The 23,258-nt window shown below is 38.6% G+C and overlaps 2 long non-coding RNA genes and 1 pseudogene across 4 annotated transcripts in view; 2 read left to right on the top strand and 1 right to left on the bottom strand.

The window, feature by feature from the left end:
• LOC147363275 (uncharacterized) overlaps positions 1-3,993 on the bottom strand; it is a 270,612-nt gene extending 266,619 nt beyond the window's left edge. The window contains exon 1 of one of the 2 annotated variants that reach the window (XR_015135935.1): positions 3,401-3,993. This is a non-coding gene — a long non-coding RNA (uncharacterized LOC147363275). The remainder of the gene's footprint in view (positions 1-3,400) is intronic. The other variant, XR_015135936.1, reaches the window with a different exon arrangement.
• A 4,748-nt stretch (positions 3,994-8,741) lies between these two features.
• Positions 8,742-13,195, top strand: LOC147363274 (uncharacterized). Of its 2 annotated transcripts, none has more exons than XR_015135934.1 (2): positions 8,742-9,032; positions 12,867-13,195. It is a non-coding gene; the product is annotated as an uncharacterized LOC147363274 (long non-coding RNA). The 2 variants fall into 2 exon arrangements; XR_015135933.1 differs by lacking the exon at positions 8,742-9,032 and adding an exon at positions 10,563-10,893.
• A 3,401-nt stretch (positions 13,196-16,596) lies between these two features.
• Positions 16,597-18,282, top strand: LOC147363273 (lethal(2) giant larvae protein homolog 1-like; annotated as a pseudogene).
• The last annotated feature ends 4,976 nt before the right edge of the window (positions 18,283-23,258 follow it).

Raw genomic sequence — 23,258 nt, 5'->3', positions numbered from 1 at the left:
ACATCAATACAGTAAAAAGGTTTCTATTATTCCTCTCCCTCACATGCCCCTTCCCTCTGCACCCCTCCAAGCTGCCCCCAGCTGGCCCTGCCCAGAATCCTAGTGGCATGTAAGCGGGAAATGTTACGTGATGGTAAGTTAAAAAGGGTTAAGTTTGTTCATATTAATCCCTATAATTCCAACAGCATCTTCTTATTTGGATATCTGGTCTGCTTGTTTAACAAAAAATTGTTTTAATTATGTGTATATATATATATATAAGCCTTATTTGAATTTCAAATTCAAAGACATGCATACAAAATAATATCGAGGAACATCGACTGTAACACAATTCTGTTTTTCTCTCTCTCTGATCATTTACTCAGCTTTAACTTTTTAGCCATCTGTGTGCAGAGCCTTTCCTGTATCTTCTGTTCTGACAATGGAGTTTTATGTAGTAATAAAATAATACCACATTAGATCTCCCTTTTTTTCTTACTCTTTTAATGTGTTAAATTATAATAGAAGAGTAACTTTAGGAAACTAGCCAATTTCACAAAAAAGATGAAATAAAAGCCCTTTGGTGTAGGAGAAAAATCAAGCTGATCAGAGCCCAACAGGAAGGCAATGCCAGAGTCCTATTTCTAAAGTAAAGCAGAAAGGTTTTAAAAATTAGCCAGAATTTAAAGTAAAAAGAATGAAGAATCATTGTTTCTCTAATCATGATAGGCTGCACATTACATGAGGTTTCTTCTAAAAAATCAGAATTTTGTGATAGGTTACTTCTTTTTGTACCCAAGAGATGATTTATTACTCTTTTTCTCTGAAAATTTTCATTAATAACATTCTGTAAGTATCATAAATACTGCAATATATTCAAATATCTTATTGGGAGGCTGGAGATATTTAAACTGGTCTTTTCTCCAGTATTTAAAAAAAAAAATCAGGTAGTCAAAACTAGAACTCTAAGATAATATAGAATCTAGTCACCTAATAAAAAAAAGAAGAAATAAAAAATGAAAAAGAAAAGACAAAAACTATCTTTTTCTGTGAGGTGTTATGAAGTGTTGGAATTAAGTAACAGGGTTTGTCTCTTAAGGTGAGATACTTGAGTGCTAGAGGTTACAGCTGGTTGCAATATTCCTTTTTTCTGATCATATTCCTTTCGTGATGAGGTTTCACATATAGTAACAGTGAACATTTGGCAAGGTGCAGCTTTAGAGATTCCACACAAGGACTATTAGCATGGAGCCCAGTGTGTCCTGTAAAACAGGGGTGGTGAATTTCATGAGTTTTCTTGTATGCCTGAGATTTCGTTCTTTTTCCAGATCAATCATTTTTACCATTTTCTTATTAACAAGTATTTTACCTAGACTTTCTCAATTACTTTCACTTTCTCAATTACTTTCATTTGTGCTCCTTGCTTTTCTTTCAAGCATTTCTCCTCAATTCCACACTTTCAGTCATAAAGCAGCTCCCACAGCTGTATCTAGAACTATTGTGGGTAACTCTGTCTCTTCCTCCTGGCTTCAATGTTCATCTCTCTGTGGAAAGCCTGTGCAGCTGATTTCATTAAGAAAGTATGAAAAGTAAGCACTTTTCATTGGCAAGTTATGTTGGCATTTTTAACAAAACCTTATTTGTAGTCAATCTCAGTTCTAGAGAGAACAGTCTTTGAACCAAGAACCCAGACTCAGCATTACTGGGGAAGCAGAGACCGACTGTGGAGAGGAGATGAGCTTAAGGTTCCTTCTTTCTCTAGCTACAGGCTCCTCCAAGGAGTCCGGAACCTCAGCTGTCCCACCCACCTGTGTGCTTGGGGCAAAAGGAAGAAAAGGTCACCACCATCCCAGCCTCACTGAACAAAATTATGGTAGAAATTCACATCTAGAGAAGACCTCTATGATATCAGAACCTGAGAAACTGGGACTCAAACATTTTACTCCCAAGTCACAACATTAATTTGGAAGATTTACTTAAACTCTTTATTCCTGATGTTTCTCTCTCTGTTGTATCTTGCAGCTGTGTGTCGTTGGGCACATTCATTTCTTGACCCCTCCCAACCTGAGGGTCATCACTCACTAATAAAATGAGGATTATAATAGCATCCCATAGAGCTTCGGTGAATATTAAATGAGATAATTTTACATGTTCACAATGCTCAGCTCTTAATAAATGCAACATTATCAATGTGTTCAATAACATATATACAGGTTTTATATATATATATATATTATGATTAAACTGATCTAGGGCTATTTTTTCAGAACTAGAGTATATATCTCATCAGGGAATTGTGAGCATTTTTAAGCTATTGTTTGTAAAATCCTTTTGCACCTCCATTTGGGCACAGCACATTTATATTCCTATTGCAACAGGAGAAATAAATACTTACTTATACATATGCATCATCTCTTTTTCCTATCAAAGAGATCATAATAGCTAGAAAGCTGGATACAAGTAGAAAAAATAGAATGGTAGGTCCCTGTGATCTTTGCACGTGCACTTTATTTAAGGGCATATATCTTAAATCCTTCAATTTGAGAATGTGTCCACTGAACTTCATGAATAGAAATCTATGGGTATTCTAGACACATTTTATATATTTTAAGCTCAGTAATACAACCTATTGATTGTCTGCTTTGATTCTTATTTTTTCTATCTGACCAAATAAAGCAGAAACAGATGGCTTTTCTGACTTAAACTATTTTAAGCTACAAACATGTTGCCCACTTTTGAGCCCATGTAGTTAATCTGAAATCTGTCACACGATAAAATTAAACCTTCTATATTTTAAGGTGGAGAGACAGTGTGGATTAGATGTAGGGTATGACGACCTGGGTTCTTGTCCTGGCTTAACTCTGAATGCACTGTGGACCTTGTGAAAATCACTTCACCTTGCTGCATCTGAACTCTCTCATCTATGAAGCAAGTTAGGCTAGTGTGTATACTAATCACCTAGGGATTCTGAAAAAGGGAAGAGTCTGGTCAGCAGGTCTGGGTGGAAAGAGATCCTACATCTTTACCAAGCTCCCAAGCAGCTGGGGCTGCTGGTCCATGATCTTTGAGGGGCAAAAGACTGGAACAATCCTTGAACAAATGATGTATGATCTAGGTTAAGAATCAAGCAGACAATCATTAACATGGGTACAATATAGTCACTGAAGTATGTACCCATCCAGTTAATCATCAAAGCATTCCTAAGAGGAACCTACACTCAGAAAAGTTGAATTACTGGCTCAAGATCACAAAATCATATTGTCAATATGTGGCAAAACCCAGGATCAAACCACCACCACTCTACGGTCATTTTTGCATTCAACAGGCCCCCAAATGAATGAAGCTAATCAAGACCCAACAGCCTAATTCAGTTTCAAACACAGCCATTTATTACCTAAATATTGATAAAATTTGTGTTTACCTGTTGGAGCCAGTGTAAGACTTCCATATATTTTTGTATCTTTCCATTATTTTTCTGTAGCATTCTGTCCATCAAGTACAAGCCTCTCAGGCCAGCATGTACATTTCCAGTTTCAATCGCTGCAGTACATGAGTTCTAGATCTTAAAGGCCAAAAAGCATCTATTTGACTAAAGAGCTATAAGGCAGCCATAAAAATTATGGATCACAGAAATAAGCAATTAGTGTTATCTTCAATTGCTTTATTGGCAGTATTCACTCGTTAGAATAGAGGCAGCCGTAAAACAGATTGCAACATACTGTATAACAGCATATGGGATTTTACATTATAATGCTATTCTCTGCCAAGAAGTCATATTTTCATTTGAATGCATGGAACAGATTATCACAGGGTTTCCAGCATTAGAAGTAGATGACCCTCACTTTTTTTCTGTAGTTGTTGTTAAAAGGCAATTCCTAAAGTTATGACTAAATCAAAATAAGTGCGACGGTGAATGGGGCTGTGTTACGTGCCGGCATTCTGGGCCATTGGAGACTGTGCATGGCATGGAGCTGTGGCAGATAATAAAGTCAGTCTCCAATGTGGTGGATAGAAGGAGAGTTGAGGGTCTGCCAGTCCTCCAAACCAGCTGGCATCAGTTCTAGAGGAAGCCGCTCACCCGCCCATCTCATCACAGCTGAAGCGCCACAAAAGACACCACAAGCACAGGGGATAGAAATAAAACAATGGGAATAATAATATGAGAGAGAACAGAGACATTATTTAAGATCGGAGATGTCTTCCTGACATCTACTCTGCCATTTTTAGGGAATGTGTGTGGGAGCATATTTACATATTGCGGACAATGTACATGTAGACCTTTAAATACACACACCCTGGAACAAGTTTCAACAGGGTGAGCCCTCAGGAATCACCCGGAGGCCTAGACTCTAAGAGTTTCCCCATCCACTCACACATCTTACAAGTTTCAATATGGCATACCTGGAAAGAAGGCGAAATGCCCACTCTCCTCTTTCAACAGTTAAGTTGGAAAAAGAGAAGGGAAAAGTACATCTAACAAATTCTCTTTCCAAGATCAGCCTGTGCTATAGCAAATGAAAGGCTTTGAAAGGCAAGATTGCTGAAAAGGAAGCTTGTGTGGTTTCAAATTAGAAGTCATACTGTTGCACTCACAGTTGATCAAATAAATATTAATCACCAAATGTATTTATGTCACTTCTCACACGATTGCAATATATTTCAAATGTGTTTTTAAATGGTGGATAAAACACACTGGGAGGGCAAAAAAAAAAGTCTCCTTTTATAGAACCACAGATACTAGGAAGCTAGAGGCATATGTAGTAATTTACCAGAACAAAGAAATATGTTTGAATTAGTTTCTGTGTGTTTTCTGTTATTTATTCAGATCTAGTAAAATCCGAATAATCTGATAGTCTTTGGAGTCTACATACAATGATATCATGTTAAAAGTAGACTATAATCTTATGTAACGTTCCAATAAATTAGTGTATTACATAATTTTTCTTATCAAGTCTTGTAAAGTTACAGTTTTGGGAAAAAAGTTAATTGCAGACAAAAAACCCTTTTAATTTTGGAAAAAGATTATACCGAGTCTCTATAAAGGCAGTACTAATACAAAACAAAGTGTAATAGAGCTGCCCCTTTCTACATCCCTTGGTTACTTGCAGGTAACATTTTCAGTTCTCAGTTTCCACATTTCTGTGTTTAAGAACTCTTCTTTTTATTCATAAAAGGATTTGGTAAGAAGAGTAATTAGACTAAATACGCAAGCATTTTGCAACCTAATCCTACATATGGTATTTTCTAGCCCCTATCACATGTGTATATTGATATACTATTTAAATTCTGCATCAGCTGCCATGGATTTATTTGTAAAGTTGCATTATAACCATAATACCTACAGCCTCCTTACAAACTGAGCTTGAAAAAGATTTTTTAAATATTTATCAAATGGTTACAGTAATTTCTCATAAATGACTACCTTGTCTCATTTTTTAAAGTGAAGAAAGCTGGTAGTTTCCCAGGAGTCAAACAAGGGGGGCCCTTTAAAAACATGAAATGGAAATAGGAATCATGACAGTGGCTAATTTATACTTTGAGAAAATGATGGTGACAAATTGAAGATATTCCACCAATGTATAACATAGAGTGAAACATCTGCCTTTTGGTTAAGCAGTGTTTTCCTCACTAGACCACCAATTTTTTAATTTGGCAACTCTTGTGACCCTGGTCTTGTGATTGAGACAATCTTATTATATATAAATGTTGAGAAGCAAGCTGTTCCTTGGATCTGTAAGGTAGCAAACTCGAGGGACTATACATTTTTAAAACGTCAGGGAGCATGTGAGTGTGTATGATTGTGTGTGTGTTTCACCAAATACAGTCGCACTGAGTCAGACAACAGTAACACCAAAGGCTAATGGAAAAAATGTTACATATTGATCTTGCCATGCAACAATGTTACTTAACTCAGCATTGTTCAGAAAAAATTACTGAAGAATAGTATTATGCTATATAATGACTAGTTTTCCTTTTCCTTGCAATAAAGTAAAGCATTTAAGGAAAAAAAAACCCACAAGCATCTCGAATAGCCTCTGCTTTGCTGCAAAAATAGACTGTGACGAGAGTAACTCTCCCAATCAATTATGCAGCATGGTTTTAAGTGAGGAAAAAAATTCAACATACGTATCACTTCAAAATATATACAGCATATATCTATATGTACAAACTGCGTAAATCTTGAAGGGCTATGAAGCATATATTTTGCTACACTAAAGCTCTGACTGTTAAATTGATTGCAACAAAACTTTAATTTCTTTTTCTGAAAAACCCTAGCAATATGAATCTTACTGGAATTATTTAAACGTAGTGCTGTGTGTACACATCTTTATATGTGTGGGTGTAAACAAGATTTCTACAAATTCTCTTCTGTAGGCTCAGAAGCAACTCCTCTTCTCTAACAAAAATACTGCCCTGAAATTATCTCCTTTAAAAGTGACGAGAGTAAATGAATATACTTCAAATTCTACCATCTACATATGTGCATTCTGAACTCATTCTGCAGAGGGAGTTCCTTAATACTTCTCATTTTTATTCTATACATGCAGGGTTCATTAATGGTCTTCCTTAAGAGCATCTTTTTAAAGAATGATCTGCCCCATTAGCCAGAAGAATGTGACTTAGACAGTATATGCATGTGTATATGTGTGTATGTACATACACACACACACATATATATATATTTTAATTTTGGCTGAATTCAGGAATGAGTCTGGGCTAAAAGAATCGATCTGTCACAGAGCAACAGATTGCAGTTAGGAATTGCCAACAAACCACAAGCAATAGTAGGTAATGACTAATTGTAACAGGAATGAAGGAACAGAGGGTGGGACTGTTTCAGAGAACGTAACTGAAAAAATGACCTTTCCCATATGAAATCAAACAGTTTGCTTTAGTGTTTTTTTTATTGTTAAATCAAATACAAGCATGATACCTTCCCTTTTCTCAATAGTCCCTAGGGATGTTGATCAATTCAACAATTCCTGAGAGATTTGTGAATCTTTTATCACACTTGCCTTTTGTGTTCCTTTATTTCTATTACTATTATATTCTATGAGACATTTTTGAGATTTCTCAATGAATTATTATTTGAGCACAGTCTTTGGAGCTCTAGAACCTAAAACTTATAGGAAACCTTGACTATGGCTCCCACTTTGTGGTAAATGAATATATAACATGATCTTTTAAAAAAGTAGAAGAGAATTTATGAAGATTTACAAGGCCCAAGAAATAGAATGGCAAGAACAATCATATTCATCTCTTTTATTGATTAGAACGTTATAATTTTTAATTAACCATTTAGTCTTACCTCCTCAGAATTTCATGAAATACTTTTTCCTAATTATCAATGTACACAAACACAAATTTGTTATACCAGAAACTTAACCTCTTAAAACTTTAATCTATGAAATTACATGGAGCTTGAGGTGCTTAAAGAACTTAAATTCTGCACTAAGGTTCAAATGCTTTGGGGACTTCCTTTAATTTTTGCTCCACTGCAGTGAACATCAACAAGATGTTCTATGAGGCTGAAACATAGGATTTTGTGGCTCCCTATAACTGCAGAGATTACAAAGCATATTGGGTCAAATGTAATATCATATTTTAAAAGATCACTTATTTGTTTAAATGTAAATATTTAATTTTAACCAATATGGTGTGGTGAGACTGCCTATATACTTATTCCAAATGTAAAAATAACTATTTTCTTAGCTTGATGATTTAGGCTGTTACCCCCGTCTTTAGATGGCACAGCTCATTTTGTTTCACTGCTATTTTAATTCCTAAATCCTTTTATCTAAGATCTATTGAACATCAGAATCCATGTCTATTTAATAAACTACATCAAATATTCCTTATCTCCTCATAATTCAAAGAAGAAATAAATGGAGGATGCTAAAAACCACGCTTCCTTCTTAAATGGGCATTGATTGATTGATGTCCCCAAACTAGTTTCTCAACAAACTTAACTCTTTCTCTGCTGAAAAAGAAAAGAGCAGTTCCTCAATGGCAAGTTCAAAAATTAGCCAGTAAAAATACAAAAAAAAAGACAAAAATATAAATTGTAAAAATAATATCAGAACCAAGTTAGATGGGAGGATGAAAAACAATGGTGAACAATGAACTACGTATCAATGAAGCAATGTATACAAAGAAAGGGAAGAAGCTAAGGGCAGTGAGATGGCACAAGGGCAGCGGGAACCTTGTGAAAGGGACCAGGAAAAATCATACAAAGGGGAAAACTTTTTAACCTTGACAAAGAGAAGTCAAGTCATATCAGACATCCAGAAGCACTCACAGGAAATCAGGATGATACTCAACTTAGCCCATCCTAAATCCTGGTTGATAGGGGGTCATGGGCTTGGAATTTTCCATCTGTTTCCAAGAAACTCATACACATAATTGGTATGCACCTAAAACATTCTTTTGTTTCCAAGTGTCAGGATATTCCGAACAACAGCAACAAAAAATACGTCAACATCTTGATAACTGAAAGTCTGCTAAAGCTTTTTATACTTAGCATAAAGCTGTTTGAACCTCCCAAGGGGTGAGTTGCAGACAGCTTCATGGTCCAGATTTCAATACAAGTGCATCAGTCTCCCATTATGACCTACATACTTTACATCCAAACACAAGGCAAGGGCCTAGTTACCCGACAGTGATAATCCTCCAGCCGGTATTCACTTCTCAGGTGATGACAGAGATACTGTAATTAGGGACTGCTAGCACAAAAGCTCATGGCCAGTGTAATAGCCAGTACCCAGTTCACTCAGCATAGCAGAAACACTGCCAGTGATTTTCAAGGGCTAATAAGACGTCACCTGAGCCTCCGATTCATTCAATCATTCGATCATTTGTTATCTATTTACTCAATAAATATTTATCAAACACCTACCCACCACATTCCAGGTACCAAATAGCACCACAGCCTTGGTGCCTTAACACTATACTGCTGCTGCTGTGCTGCTGCTAAGTCACTTCAGTCGTGTCCGACTCTGTGCGACCCCATAGACGGCAGCCCACCAGGCTCCGCTGTCCCTGGGATTCTCCAGGTAAGAATACTGGAGTGGGTTGCCATTTCCTTCTCCAAACATTATACTAGCACACATATATCGGTGAAAGTAACCAATTTCCACAGGGAACTCTAATCAACGCTCTGTAATGGCCTATATAGGAAAAGAATCTAAAAAGAGAGCAGATAGATGTATATGTATAATTGATTCACTTTGCTGTATACCTGAAACTAAAACAACATTGTGAATCAACTATACTCCAATAACATTTTAAAAAGTAACCCATTTCGCAACAACAACAATTACAAAACGTGAATTACCACCTCTTTTCCCTATGTTCTACGTTTGACCTTTCATGTCCATCATATGCATATTTGATAGCTTTGGGTGATTTCAGGTGGATTTTTCCACTTATCTATACAACTACTTCATTAACAGTCAAGTTATAACATGTGAGCTCACATGGAGCACTGTGCTCTTAAAATAAGAATATTCCTGGCTATATTTTTCCTTAATGTGAGTGAAAGACCTTTTCAAACCTTCCATCAAAGGAGAGAAATACTAGTTTGAAACCACTGGAATGTATCAGGGATAAGAGTAAGACCTTGAAAAGGGCAGAGGAAGAAACTGAAAACAAGATGGCACCCCTACTTCATGATGGTGTCCAGGGCTGTCATCATTTCTGCTAGAGGAGGCATAAATCAAAATACTTCATATCTGAGCGAATCGGTTATTCCTTTTGTCTTGCCTAAGTTTCAAAGTGAGATTTTCCCACAAGTTCATTCTTAATTTTATGCCTAATCCTTTTGGTTCATGATCTTATAGATTTCAACGAAACTGAGGACTATATTCTTTTACTTCTTGTCTCCAGAAGAATCTAATTGTGTCACCAAGAGGTGGGCCCAGGTTATGCACTACCCAAAGTATGCCCTTCTCTCATTTTTCTCTAGGTTTACTATTATTCTTTGGAGGTGTTTTTACCTCAATATTCTATTCTAAGATGATATTATAAAATTATAATAGCATATTATATTCTAAGATGCTATTATAATATTATAAGATGTTACAGAAAAACCCAAAGGAACTTTCTGATCAACCCAATATATACATTCGAATTCATATATACAAACATATATCACATTTTTCCAATATATAGTAAATTCATACATATGCCCACAAAAAAATGTTTTCCTTATAAAATTAACTTAAAGCAATGCAGAGTTTTGTTCACATCATCATTTCATGTGTTAAAATAAATAGTCAACTAATGTCCTTTTTTTCCCCATATATCAGCTATGAGCAGTATCTGTGGCAGCCTGGCTAATAAACTCCAAAATAACAAATACTTAGCAGAAAAACCTGACTGTGTTAATTATTTGATGTAAAGGAAGAATTAGCATGTTGGGTAGTTTTATTTATTTATTTTTTTTTTTTCTAAAATGAGCTTGCTTATAAGTGTTAGTAGTTAACTAAACGATTGTTTGAAAACTGACCATTCCTTTGGAAGGCACATGTAAAACAAAAAAATAAATAAATAAAGCTTCAGATTTAATCACTCTAGGCCAAAATTTGAACTTCCGTTGAGATTTAGACAGGATCATGACAGAAACGAGCACTTCCTGGGAACAATTATTCAACCAAGACCCACTGGTTTCCCTTCACCTCCTCAAAATCATAGCTGATGATTTCAAAGCACAGGGGAAAGTGGGTGATAGTCTGTGGACTGCTTCTGAGAGCTATTCCACAGGATATGTAGGTGCCCCCTTGCTCTTCCTGAGGGTGTGATGGCTCCTGAACCGGACTTTGTGTGTGTGCGGTTCCTTCGCGTTTGCACTGCAGCATATCCATCCTCTCCACTCCCAGGAGCTGTCCTCAGCCACTGCGACCTCGGTTCCTGCAGGTGACAGTATGGCTTTCTGCTGATTTATTAAAAAATCTCCCATTTTATGGCTCCTGTGTACTCTCTAGAGTGTGATCATGTGACCAGTATAATGACAATCTGTCTCCCTGCTAACATTTCTCTACTTTGGTTATTTGTTTGATAAAGTGAGGAGCTTCCCTTTTGTTGCCCTTCATCAGAGCTTAATGTCTTTACTTTGGGATCAATATACTTTATGAATAATTTTATTTCCTTCTATTTTTATGGTCTTTCCTCCTCATTACCATACTGAGTTTATTAGCTGGCGCTGTCAGTATCTTTACCCTGTCATATGTTCCTGAGGTACAGTAAATACCACTTGTGTTGTAATTAATATGCACACCCTCTGCAGTAATTAAAGTACAGACCCCTTCAACCAGCTGAGCTTCCTACACTAATTCCACCTTATCTTCATAATGAACTTATTGTAATCTGAAACTACTACTGAATATTGTTCAGTAAGGCTAGAAGAATGAAATCTAACGAGATGCAATAATATTTGTGAACATGTTAATATAAAAAATGAATTTAATTAGTCTAAATCTAATTAAATTTCCCATACAATTAAAAGCCTCCCCTTCCTTCCATTTTTTAAAAACTAGCAAATGCCGAATTATTGCCCTTTCAGTTATTCCTATAAAGAAGCAGACTGGACAAATGCTTTATCTCCCCATAAGATACACACAGTAAAATCTAGAGGAACCAGAAAAAGGACAGTGACATAGTAAGAAGATACCTAAATCCCTTTAGGACTTCCCTGGTAGCTCCGAATCCGACTGCAATGTGGGAGACCGAGTTCAATCCCTGCACTGGGAAGATACCCTGGAGGAGGGCATGGCAACCCACTCCAGTATTCTTGCATGGAGAATCCCCACTGACAGAGGAGCCTGGCAGGCTATAGTCCATGGGGTCACAGAATCCGACACAACTGAGAGACTAAGCACAGCATAGCAAATCCCTTTTAGGAATGACTGTCTAAAATAGAGCACTTGCAAGGTTTTAGACAAATCAAGTATTTGACCTTTCTAAAAAAGAGAAACTCAAGCAAAATTGTTTATCAAATCAATCTGTTAATCAAAAAAAGGCAGATTTTTAAAATAATACCAAATGCACACTGCAGGTTGCACCAAGGCACAAACCCTATCCCCAGGGAGCTTATATTTTAATAAAAGAAATGCATGTTTCAGTTCAGCAAGATTTATTGGGCATCTACCGGAAATAGCACAATGAATGTCACAGAATTTCTATGCAGCATGAAAAAAGGAAAGTCTAGCGCTAGGCTTGCACCTTGAGAGATGAGAGAACGTTTGGGGCAGGACACTAACTGATGCTTCACAAATTCAGTTTTTCTGGAGAATAAAGTCTAAGTTAAGAAAAAATAGACACAAAAGATTAATTAAAGATACGTAATTGGCACAGAAGAGGAACACAGTAAGGAAGTGCATGTACATGTAATATTATATTTATCTCACAAGGAAAGTGTGTGCCTATTTCAACAAGGAAAGTGTGTGCCTAAAGTGCTGATCCACCATAGGCAGGAAGCTGGTCAGAGCCTGGGAATTGGGGGAAGGGTCAGGCATGATGACCACAACAGTGCCAGGAAATGGGATTATTTCAAGGTCAAAAGAAGTTACCAATAGGGTAGAGCTCTGCTTTTTAATTATTCACAGTAATGACTTGGATCTTGGAAAGAAAGGAATCATTTCCAAGATTGTAGACTGAACTAAGCACAGCATGGAGGACTGATAAAATACACACACACACACACACAGATCATCTTGAAAATTTCAAAGTGCTTTCGTGGTCAAAACCCCTATGAATGCGGACAACACATTAACTGTCACAGTTGTTTTCTTATTTTCTTTGAAAACTACCCTTGTTTATGCGAGATTTACAAGACGCATTACCTAGTGGATTACTTGGAAGGAAGTAACCAAGTGATGTTATGTTTGCAGTAGTGAATCGAAACTCTGCCATCACCTGGCACCTGCTCTGACACTCTCAGCAATGATGGATTGACTCCCCAAGAAAATCAACATCTACTCCCCTACAGGACTTGATGTGAGCTCAACTGGGAAAGAAAAGACAAGCGTTTAGAGCAGCACCCGTGCAAAAGTTTCTGTAAAAATACCAGTGGTCTTGCTTTTAGACATGAGGTGACCTTTGGCAGCATTGTCTGTCCAAGCCCCAGCTACCACCACTGACAAAACGCATTGATTCTATCACTGCCCCGACCCGACTGCATCCTGAGCCTCTACTTTGAAGCTGTAGCTTCTTCCTTAGTACATTAAGTATATAGAATCTAGGAACCCAGAATCATCTCATGTCATTCCTTATGATAATAAAACAAAATTTTATGAAAATTTTGAAAATTTCAAAAATTTTACTAAATTTATGAAACTGCGTGAAAGTTACACTAGTCAGAAGGTGATGAGTCCTAAGTAGAAACCTGATAGTCTAGGAAGTTATCCTAAAAAGCAAACTTCTGAGATCTGTTCTCAACATATAGCTTCAGGGATGAAAACAAATAATATGTTGAGACAGATTGCTAAAGCTATGCATTACAAATCAAAGGAATTAAAATAAAGTTAGGCATTCTCTAGAAGAGTATTCACTATATTTTAAGGAAGATTTAAATGTATTTCAAAAGGGCAGCAGGGAAAAAAATGGAAAGTTACTGATAGCAAAAATAAATTACCAAGAAATCTGTGCTGTTCTGCTGCTAAAAAAAAAAAAATAATAATAAAACTAAAACAGATGTTGACATCTACCTGATAGTGAATATGTTTCTTAATATTGATTCTGACCATCAAAAGGGAACCTACTCAGAAACAAATCTGATAGGAATGAGTGGAGATCCCAAAAGACAGACTTTAAAAATTCCTGATAGATAAAAGTTTGGTTACACTATGCCACCAAAAATCATCCAATCCAGAATGTTAGCCTATTTTTAGTAAAGACAAGGCATGTGTGTACCAACAGGTGTAAGTGTGACTGTGTTTGTTTGTGTATTCACCTGTCTATACACAAAAGCAAAACTTCCAGCTCAAAAATGAAGTAATGTGAAATTTCCTTCGGTATGCTCTTCCAGTGTATTTACTGAAAATACACTTAATTTACATTTGTTCATCTCTAAGCTTTATGTTCAGTTCACTGTAGGACCTGAAACCTAAGAGAAATGGTTTCAAAGGTCAGGAAAAGTTCTAAATATTAGCAACTGAATTGTTCAAGAGTGTGTTTGCATCCATTTCAAAAACTGTTCACATGAAGGATGGGCTTGGCTTTCGAGAAAACATTTTGTGACTCATGGTTTATTTGGTACACTCACCATAGTTTGGGAGCAATGCTAATGTTTATGGATTATTATATATTTGTTCAATGGTGAAGTAAGTGACAAGGTCTAGTACCCTAAGTAGAAGACAGATATCAACTTGAGACAGGAATTTTGCACCTGTGGGGGTCAGGGGGCTGTGGGGTGTGGGGCTGAGTGTGAGTGTGAGTGTGTGTGTGTGTGTGTGCGCGCGTGTGTTTGCATGTGTGTGGAGTGGTCAATTTCAAACCTCCATTTGGTGATTAACTCAGTAACAGTTCTTAGCAGGCCATGTTCAAAAAGGAAATGTCAGTAACAAGGTTTCTTTTGTGAGCCCCATGGAGTCTTCTCTAGCCCTTCTGGTCAGTTTGTTTAGGTACCGGACCATTGGTCCATTAACATTATCCAGGTGAAACAAAGAATAAAACATGGCAACTAAATGATAAATGATGTGGGAAACAATATTCTGGGATGCTTGACATAAAAGACATCCTTGAAGGAAACCACTGATGAGGAAGAAAAGTTGAAAAACTAGGGAAACTAATTTATTCTCATTCTATGTGTGTGTGTACACACACAGTGTATATATATTTGCATTTAAATAGTATATATTTTTAAATAATTTAATATTACTGACTTCTGTGTAAAACACAAATAGCCACATTTATACCAAAAAAGCAAGAGAGTTCCAGAAAAGCATCTATTTCTGCTTTATTGACTATGCCAAAGCCTTTGACTGTGTGCATCACAATAAACTGTGGAAAATTCTGAAAGAGATGGGAATACCAGAACACCTGATCTGCCTCTTGAGAAATCTGTATGCAGGTCAGAAAGCAACAGTTAGAACTGGACATGGAACAACAGACTGGTTCCAAATAGGAAAAGGAGTTCATCAAGGCTGTATATTGTCACCCTGCTTATTTAACTTATATGCAGAGTACATCATGAGAAATACTGGGCTGGAAGAAACACAAACTGGAATCAAGATTGCCAGGAGAAATATCAATAACCTCAGATATGCAGATGACACCACTCTTATGGCAGAAAGTGAAGAGGAACTCAAAAGCCTCCTGATGAAAGTGAAGAGTGAAAAAGTTGGCTTAAAGCTCAACATTCAGAAAACGAAGATCATGGCATCCGGTCCCACCACTTCATGGGAAATAGATGGGGAAACAGTGGAAACAGTGTCAGACTTTATTTTTCTGGGCTCCAAAATCACTACAGATGGTGATTGCAGCCATGAAATTAAAAGACACTTACTCCTTGGAAGGAAAGTTATGACCAACCTAGATAGCATATTCAAAAGCAGAGACATTACTTTGCCAATAAAGGTTTGTCTAGTCAAGGCTATGGTTTTTCCTGTGGTCATGTATGGATGTGAGAGCTGGACTGTGAAGAAGGCTGAGCGCTGAAGAATTGATGCTTTTGAACTGTGGTGTTGGAGAAGACTCTTGAGAGTCCCCTGGACTGCAAGGAGATCCAACCAGTCCATTCTGAAGGAGATTAGCCCTGGGATTTCTTTGGAACAAATGATGCTAAAGCTGAAACTCCAGTACTTTGGCCACCTCATGCAAAGAGTTGACTCATTGGAAAAGACTCTGATGCTGGGAGGGATTGGGGGCAGGAGGAGAAGGGGACGACAGAGGATGAGATGGCTGGATGGCATCATTGACTCAATGGACGTGAGTCTCAGTGAACTCTGGGAGTTGGTGATGGACAGGGAGGCCTGGCGTGCTGCAATTCATGGGGTCGCAAAGAGTTGGACAGGACTGAGTGACTGATCTGATCTGATCTGAAAGGGAGTTTGATAATGTATATAAAGCCTTTTAATTTACTAATGTTAGAACTGTCATAATTTTATTCAGTTATCACCTTCCTTTGGTTATAAAAGCCCCAACTGTATTACCAGATGTAAAAGCAAAACCAAAAAATTCCAGTTTTCCTTCCTTTTCTTCTAGCCTACTGAATGAGATTCTAAAATTAAATTTCAATGGTTTGCAAAACTCCTTTCTCAAATTAAGGCAGAAGTGATTGAAGACACTTTTAGCTACACCTGCTCAACAGCTAATTTAATGAGAAAATGACTTAGAAATTGCAAGTGGTAGATAGAACAATATTGTTGGTACGAACTAAGAGGTAATGCAGTACAGACGGCTTGAGTAGAATCCATCTTTCATACGCTAAATCCTCCAACTTTCTTGACATGTAGCTTCTGTTTCAAATAAAGAATATGCTCAGCTCCTCACAGAGTAACCCACCCATATTTGGATATTCCTGCTTAGTCATGTATTGTGAAATGGTATGGTTAAGGACTAGAAAAATTATTCTCCTGCACATATTTAGCATTAAGACAGTTTCTGTCCACTCTTACCTGTTCAGGCCACGTCGCCACTGTCCCAGCCAAGCTGTGGGCCGGCATCATGAGTGCCAGCCAGCGGGAGAGGTCCCAACCAGCCTCCTGTAGCGCTGAGCTGGCCCACCTCTGAAATTGGGGCCTGGTTCACAGCCATCACAGCGAGGGCTGCTGCTCACCAGCCGCGAGGATAGCATAATGCGGTTCTGGGATGCATCCAGTGTGGCCCCCTGACCATCCTGCAAGCTGAGCACTGTTGGCCTCTTCCAGACGGACAGCAGGCATGCCAACAGCCTGGCCCAGGCCACAGAAAATGACTGCACACCCCGCCTTCCACAGGATAGGCCGCTTCTAACCCTTCAGCAAAGATCTCTTTCTCAGAAAGGATGGCTGGCACTGCAGGCAGGGGGCTGGTGCAGGAGCTAAGTGATGCATCTTCCAGGCAAGTGGTCAGCCAGACCGGTGTGGACTGCCTCCAGGAGCCGGGGCGCTGAGCCATTGCCCTGACCTCCGGCTTCCAGTTCACTAGCAGGTTCAGCACTGGTTACCCAGTGCAGTCTCTTCTGTCTCGCAACCCGCCAAGTGCAGCCTTATGGCTTTGGAGCTTTGGGCACAAGTCATGGTTTTGGTCTCTTTAACTTATCTCCGCAAGAGCCCTGGTCTGACCAAACGCACTCTTCACCCATGGTCGTGAAACGGCAGCTCTCTGGGATGAGGTCCACATGAGGTTCACGTGTGCTACGCACTAGCCGTGCACGTGACGAGAAGCTATTGGGGCAGTGGGAGGAGGAGGCGGGGACGCGGCTGGGCACCCAGGTGCCGCTCATGCGCCACAGGTTGGGCCTTGGTGGTGGTGGAGGCGCAGAGCCGCCCTTGGCCCCACCTGTGTACAGCAGGAGGCTTTACAGGTCCCAGAGCCCGTGCAGGGAGAACGCACTGTGCTCACCAGGTGGGCGGAGCAGTTCGTCAGCTGTTCACCTGGTGGCCCAAGAGGGTTGTAGTATGCACAGGGTGGCACTGGCTACATTTGCTAGTGTGGCCCTCCAAGACTATACTGACACCTGCCTGGCCTACCTCCCCTGTCCCTGTCTTCTCGGTACCTGGCCTGCAACCCCAGGTGAACTACTCCTGTAGCTGAAAGGAAGATACATCAGCATCACCTCCTGTGTCTTCAAGTGCAACAGCCAGGTTTTGCCTCATTTCCCCACAGGAGCTTGAATGCTTCTCCCTAAGCTCCAGAATGTCACAGAGCCGCTGGGCTCTCTGGACACTAGCTGGCCCCACAATGCCTCCTGCAGGCTCCCAGGGTTGCCAAAGCTGAGACAGGCTAACAGGGACCCCAGACATCATCTTCGCCCCCACAGAGCCTCAATGGAAGCCTTGATTCTGCTCGCAGCAAGGGAGCTGACACCCCAGAGCCAAACGAACTGTGTTCTCACCCACGTCCACCAACATGGCCTCCAGAGATGACACTATGCAGGACACGACAGGGGGCATCACAGTGGAGGACGTGAAGCATCCCGTGGGCTCTGCAGAGCAATCTGAGAAGAATCCCGGGATCCTAGCAGAAGACAGGGCTTGAGCCTGTGCCATCCTGATAACTGAGGTAGGCCAGACCTATCCCCACCCCACCTACTGCCCTGATGACAGCTGGGATCTAGAACCCCCAGCTCCTTCCTGGTCCTGCACATGGACCAAAACCTGCTGACCTGTGGGCTCCAATGGGACTCGCCAACCTTGGCCCCAAGTTGCGGGCCTGCACTCCACTCAGAGCCTCTGGGGCAGATTCAAACTGACTACAGGCAGTTGGCCACCCTGGAGCCCAGGTGCCAAGGGGAAAGAATAGATAGGGCTGGCAACCCAAGCTACCGCCCACTCCACACAGCGTCCTTCCCCACTCCCTTTGCAAAGATAATTTTTTCTAAAGCCTGTTTTGGGCTGGACACTCATTTTAAAGCTATTTTGGTAGAGGGGACAGAGAGTGGAAGATGGATTTCCCTGTACATTGTACCTTGCAATTTTTTCCTTTTTTTTTTTTTTTTAATTAGCAGTCTTAATATTTAGGGCTTCCCTGGTGGCTTAGACAGTAAAGCGTCTGCCTGCAATGAAGGAGACCTGGGTTCAAACCCTGGGTCGGAAAGATTCCCTGGAGAAGGCAATGGCAACCCATTCCAATACTTTTGCCTGGAAAATCCCATGGATGGAGGAGCCTGGTAGGTTACAGTCCAGGCTATAAAGAGTTGGTTACAGCTGGTAACCAACTGGTTAACCCCTGGTAGGTTACAGTCCAGGGGTTGCAAAGAGTCGGACACGACAGAGCGACTTCACTTTCTTTCTTTCTTTTAATATTTAAAATAATGATTTTTAATTTTGAAAAGGAAAGCATTTAATGTCTTAAAAGGGGGAAAAGAGAGTATCAAAAGAATGAGCCAGAACTAAGATTTTAATTATGCTTCTATTTTTACATGATTCTTTATACCTACCATTGTTACCCAGAATGTCATAGAGCTATGAGAAAGGTATCAGATACTTACTTTTTAGCCAAAACATTAAGGACTTTATGCCTGCCTTTGGTAAGTGATGAGGTTACCCATGTGCCTTTGAGAAAATGCTGAGAAACTTTTCTGAGCCTCAGACAGAAAATATAAGTTGTGAAATTCTTTAATGGCTATGCCTTCCAAAACAGAACAAAGGGAAAGAGTTATTGAGGTAACTAAAACAAAGCAAGAAATACTGCAGAAAAAGAGAAAAATATTTTTCCCCAGGTCTGAATCTAGCAGCTCAGAACACATGAAGGAGATGAATGAACTGAAAAGGTATTTACGGTTGAAGAGATAGATGCTGAGCTATTATTTCTTGTGATGCTATGAGATATTTATAACAACAAAAAAAAAACCTCTTGAAAATGAAATCAGCACCCAGTTTCTCAGCCGCAAACAACCTTCAGACTCCACTAGCAACATTATACCTTAAACACAAGTGCGTGTTTAAACATTTTAGTAATGGCTTAAATAAAATTTTGTGTTTTATTTATCAGCTGTGTATACATTCACATGCTATTTTCAGAATATTCCTTTAGTAAACTTCTTTCCCCATACTAGAATAATCAAGGTAAACTTAGAGCAAAATATTTTCTTTTCAGACTGCTTCCTTATCCTAAAATGCTAATCAAATCATAGTATAAAAAAACCTTTAAGTGTGGTAGTTAATTTTTAAAAAGAAAATATTAAAAGCAGATTTTTAGTGGTCAGATTTTTTATAATCCAAAGAGTATCACGGAGTCAACTTTGAAAATGTGCTCTCTTACCTTTCTCATTTAAAATAATAATCATAATAAATATATATATATATGTAAAGGGTTTGACATTTCCCCTTGTAAACTGTAAGTTCCAGAAATCAGAGGATATTACTGGAACTTCTGTTATTTCACATTTTCCACTGAATGGCTTTCATGATCACGTGGTCAGAAGACAATTACCACCATACTCTCCGTCTCTAGGGGCTTTGCAGTTTATACCATAGGCTTTCAGTGTTTCTGTTCTCTCGGTATTGTTGCATACACAGTGAAAGAGGTGAATTAAATTGCTCTGGTGCATCAAGTGGTATCACATTGGCCTGAAATAATTCAAGTATCTCACAAAGCTCTTGGAAAGCAATCCTTTGCATGTGAAATAAATAAAACCCATCCAGTTGTAACCCTCATGAAACATTTTGGTAAAATCAAATGCAAGATATATTCTTTGTCAAATAAGTCTCAGTCTTCTCTGCCATATCAAAGCAGCTTGTTGACAAATGAAAAGTAAGCTATTGATGTGGTAAGTTTGTGTCTTGATTTGCCTTGGGAGATTGCTCATGTGTACATTTGTCTGTTTTTCTTTGTTTCAGTTTGTGTTTTTTTGTTATATGATACCAAGGAGTTGATTTAGTAGTTTAGTTTTGGTCATGGTAGTGACTTAATTGGATATGTTGTTTTATTTGCAGGTGTTAAGCACACAGTCTTATAGACACAGCCTAAATGGGAACTGGACACACAAAAAGATATGAATTTAGGAAAAAAACATACAAAAATAAGTATAAATTAAGGAGTTCCATAAAACTGATTCCAAATCCATCTCTGAATTTTTTCAGATTTCATGGCATATTCCTTAAAGTAAAAGGCAAAAAAGAATGTTATATAAGAACATTACATCATATATCTTAAAAAATAACATCAAATTCACTATGGTTACTTACTTTTCCAGTAATAACCACAGTATTAATAATACATCCCTCCCCCATGTTTTTAAATATGACTTTGACACTACTCCCAGCAAAAGATTAGGTCTATGTGCCCTCCCTTTAAAATTATTAACGTGGTGACTCTTTTGACTAACAGGGTATGGAATTTACAAAGCTATTGACTTTTGTGACTAGGTCATTAAAGACCATGAAGCTCCTGCCTTGCTAATTGAAATACTTGTCTTGAAATTGTATACAAAGCCCAACTACACAGAGGCCACCATGCCAAGGAAGCCTAAACCCATCCAAGAGCAGAAACCACATGCAGCTCTGAAACTACAAGACAGGCGCCTAGGCAGCCCCAGTGACTTGGCCTCCTGCTTTTTCTAGTTCTAGTGCTAGCTCTAGTCCTCTCTAGCTGCAGATCCAAGAGACACCCTGAGGCACAACCTCCCAACTGCACAACTTCCAAATTCCAACCCACTGAAACCATGAGAAATAACAACAGAGTAGTTGTTGTAAGTCAGAGTTTGGAGGAAATTAATTTGTCAGTCATTTACTTAGTATCATTTACTTAGCTTCCCTGATTACTTACTTACCTTCCCCAATAGCTTAGTTGGTAAAGAATCCACCTACAATGCGGGAGACCTGGGTTTAATCCCTGAGTTGGGAAGATCCCCTGGAGAAGGGAAAGGCTACCCACTCCAGTATTCTGGTCTGGAGAATTCCATGGACTGTGTAGTCCATGGGGTCGCTAAGAGTCAGAGACGACTGAATGACTTCACTTTCACTTTTCACTTTCATGCATTGGAGAAGGAAACGGCAACCCACTCCCGTGTTCTTGCCTGGAGAATCCCAGGGACGGAGGAGCCTGGTGGGCTGCCATCTATGGGGTCGCACAGAGTCGGACATGACTGAAGTGACTTAGCAGCAGCAACAGCAGTAAATATTTTTGAATATCCACTCTGTGCTGGGCAATTATCTTAGGTATGAATAACTGAATCCTGCAAAGACTTCTCCCCCTACAAAAAAAAAAAAAGTTTAATTATTAATTAACCCCTTCATTCTCTGTGGTTCCATGGCTCTTTAGACTGGTTAAAAAAACACTTATTTCTCTTGTCCATATTGTATAAGTTGTATACATGTTTGGTTATAAATTTCTAAATTCAAGATCTAGATCATGGTTCATTTTTTTTTTCCCGCTCTAGTGTACAATGCACAGAAATTTTCAGTGACTGATATGTAACACCTATCTAGATAAGGACATTCAGTACAAGGAAGTGACACCACTATCCCACAAATTAAAAACTAATAAAGGTTTTCATACACGACTTCTTTAAAATGGCTGAAGTTTTGAATTCAAGGTAAAGAAGTCCTTTTAAAAATATGTGATCATTGCTATTAAGCTATTGTAGCAGTCAAAAAGCAGTTTTCAAATACCCTAGTCATTAATAAACAAGCCTTGTTATTAAAATAACTATCCCTTAAACTGTTTTTTTTTTTAATTTGTCAAATACTCTGTTTACACAGCTATAGATCATTTTGTTCTAATTGTAGACCGAATCTGAAAAGGGCCCTGAATGTGATAAAAAGTAGTGTCCTAGCCACCTAGTTACAATCTTCCTTCCTGCCACTAGTCTATGCTGTTGTACTAAATACTGAATCCTCATTCAGTGTCCATAGGCATGTTGAAAGGACTTAAGATTTTTAGCTCAGATGGAAAAAAGTCAAATGCCTGATTGTTTCCTCTAATTTGAAGCAAACAATTTAAAAACAATTCTGTTCACAAAATATATATTTTAATTCATAAATTTAAGTTTTTAAAACTTCGTCAATTCAGAAAAGAAAATTCAGAGAAATCTCTTTTTTTAATCTCTTTCTAATTTTGAATAGAAGCAATCCAATCTTCATAAATACACATTCTTAAAATGTTCAGTTTTTGTTCATTTCTTCTAGTGTTTTGCCCTGGTTTGATCTACATTTGAGGATAAGATGAATTTTTAAATCCCATGAATTCTACCTCAACACTGCTTTCTCTACCTAACCCATTTTTCCCTCTTTCCATTAGTATAGTTCAGAGTCATAATATCTAAAAATTGAATAACAGTACAGGCAAACATTTATCGAGGTCTTATTTGTTTGAAGTTCTGTGCTGAGGGCTTTATACATGCTATCCTGTTTAAAACTTATATTAACATGGTGAAATAGATTCTAAAATTATTCCTATTTTACAGATGTGTAAATCTTGGAGGACTTGCAGAACTAAGTAATTTGCCCAAGGTTATAGTCAAGAGTGCTAGAACCAGCCTGCAACTGGAGAGCAGGACGCAGAGCCCAGCTTTCCATCTTACTTCTCTAGCTCATGGCTGGAAGAGACTTTAAAATCTAGTCTACTCCCCATTTGATTCTCATTCTCCTTTGACGCTACTGCAAATTGTCACAAGCCTGTATTGAAACATCTCTAAT

This window comes from Bos grunniens, chromosome 11 (assembly GCF_055505025.1).
Source record: "Bos grunniens cultivar Pamir isolate PY7600 chromosome 11, Bosgru_T2T1.0, whole genome shotgun sequence".
Lineage (NCBI taxonomy): Eukaryota > Metazoa > Chordata > Mammalia > Artiodactyla > Bovidae > Bos > Bos grunniens.
This window is presented reverse-complemented; position numbering and strand designations above follow the sequence as displayed.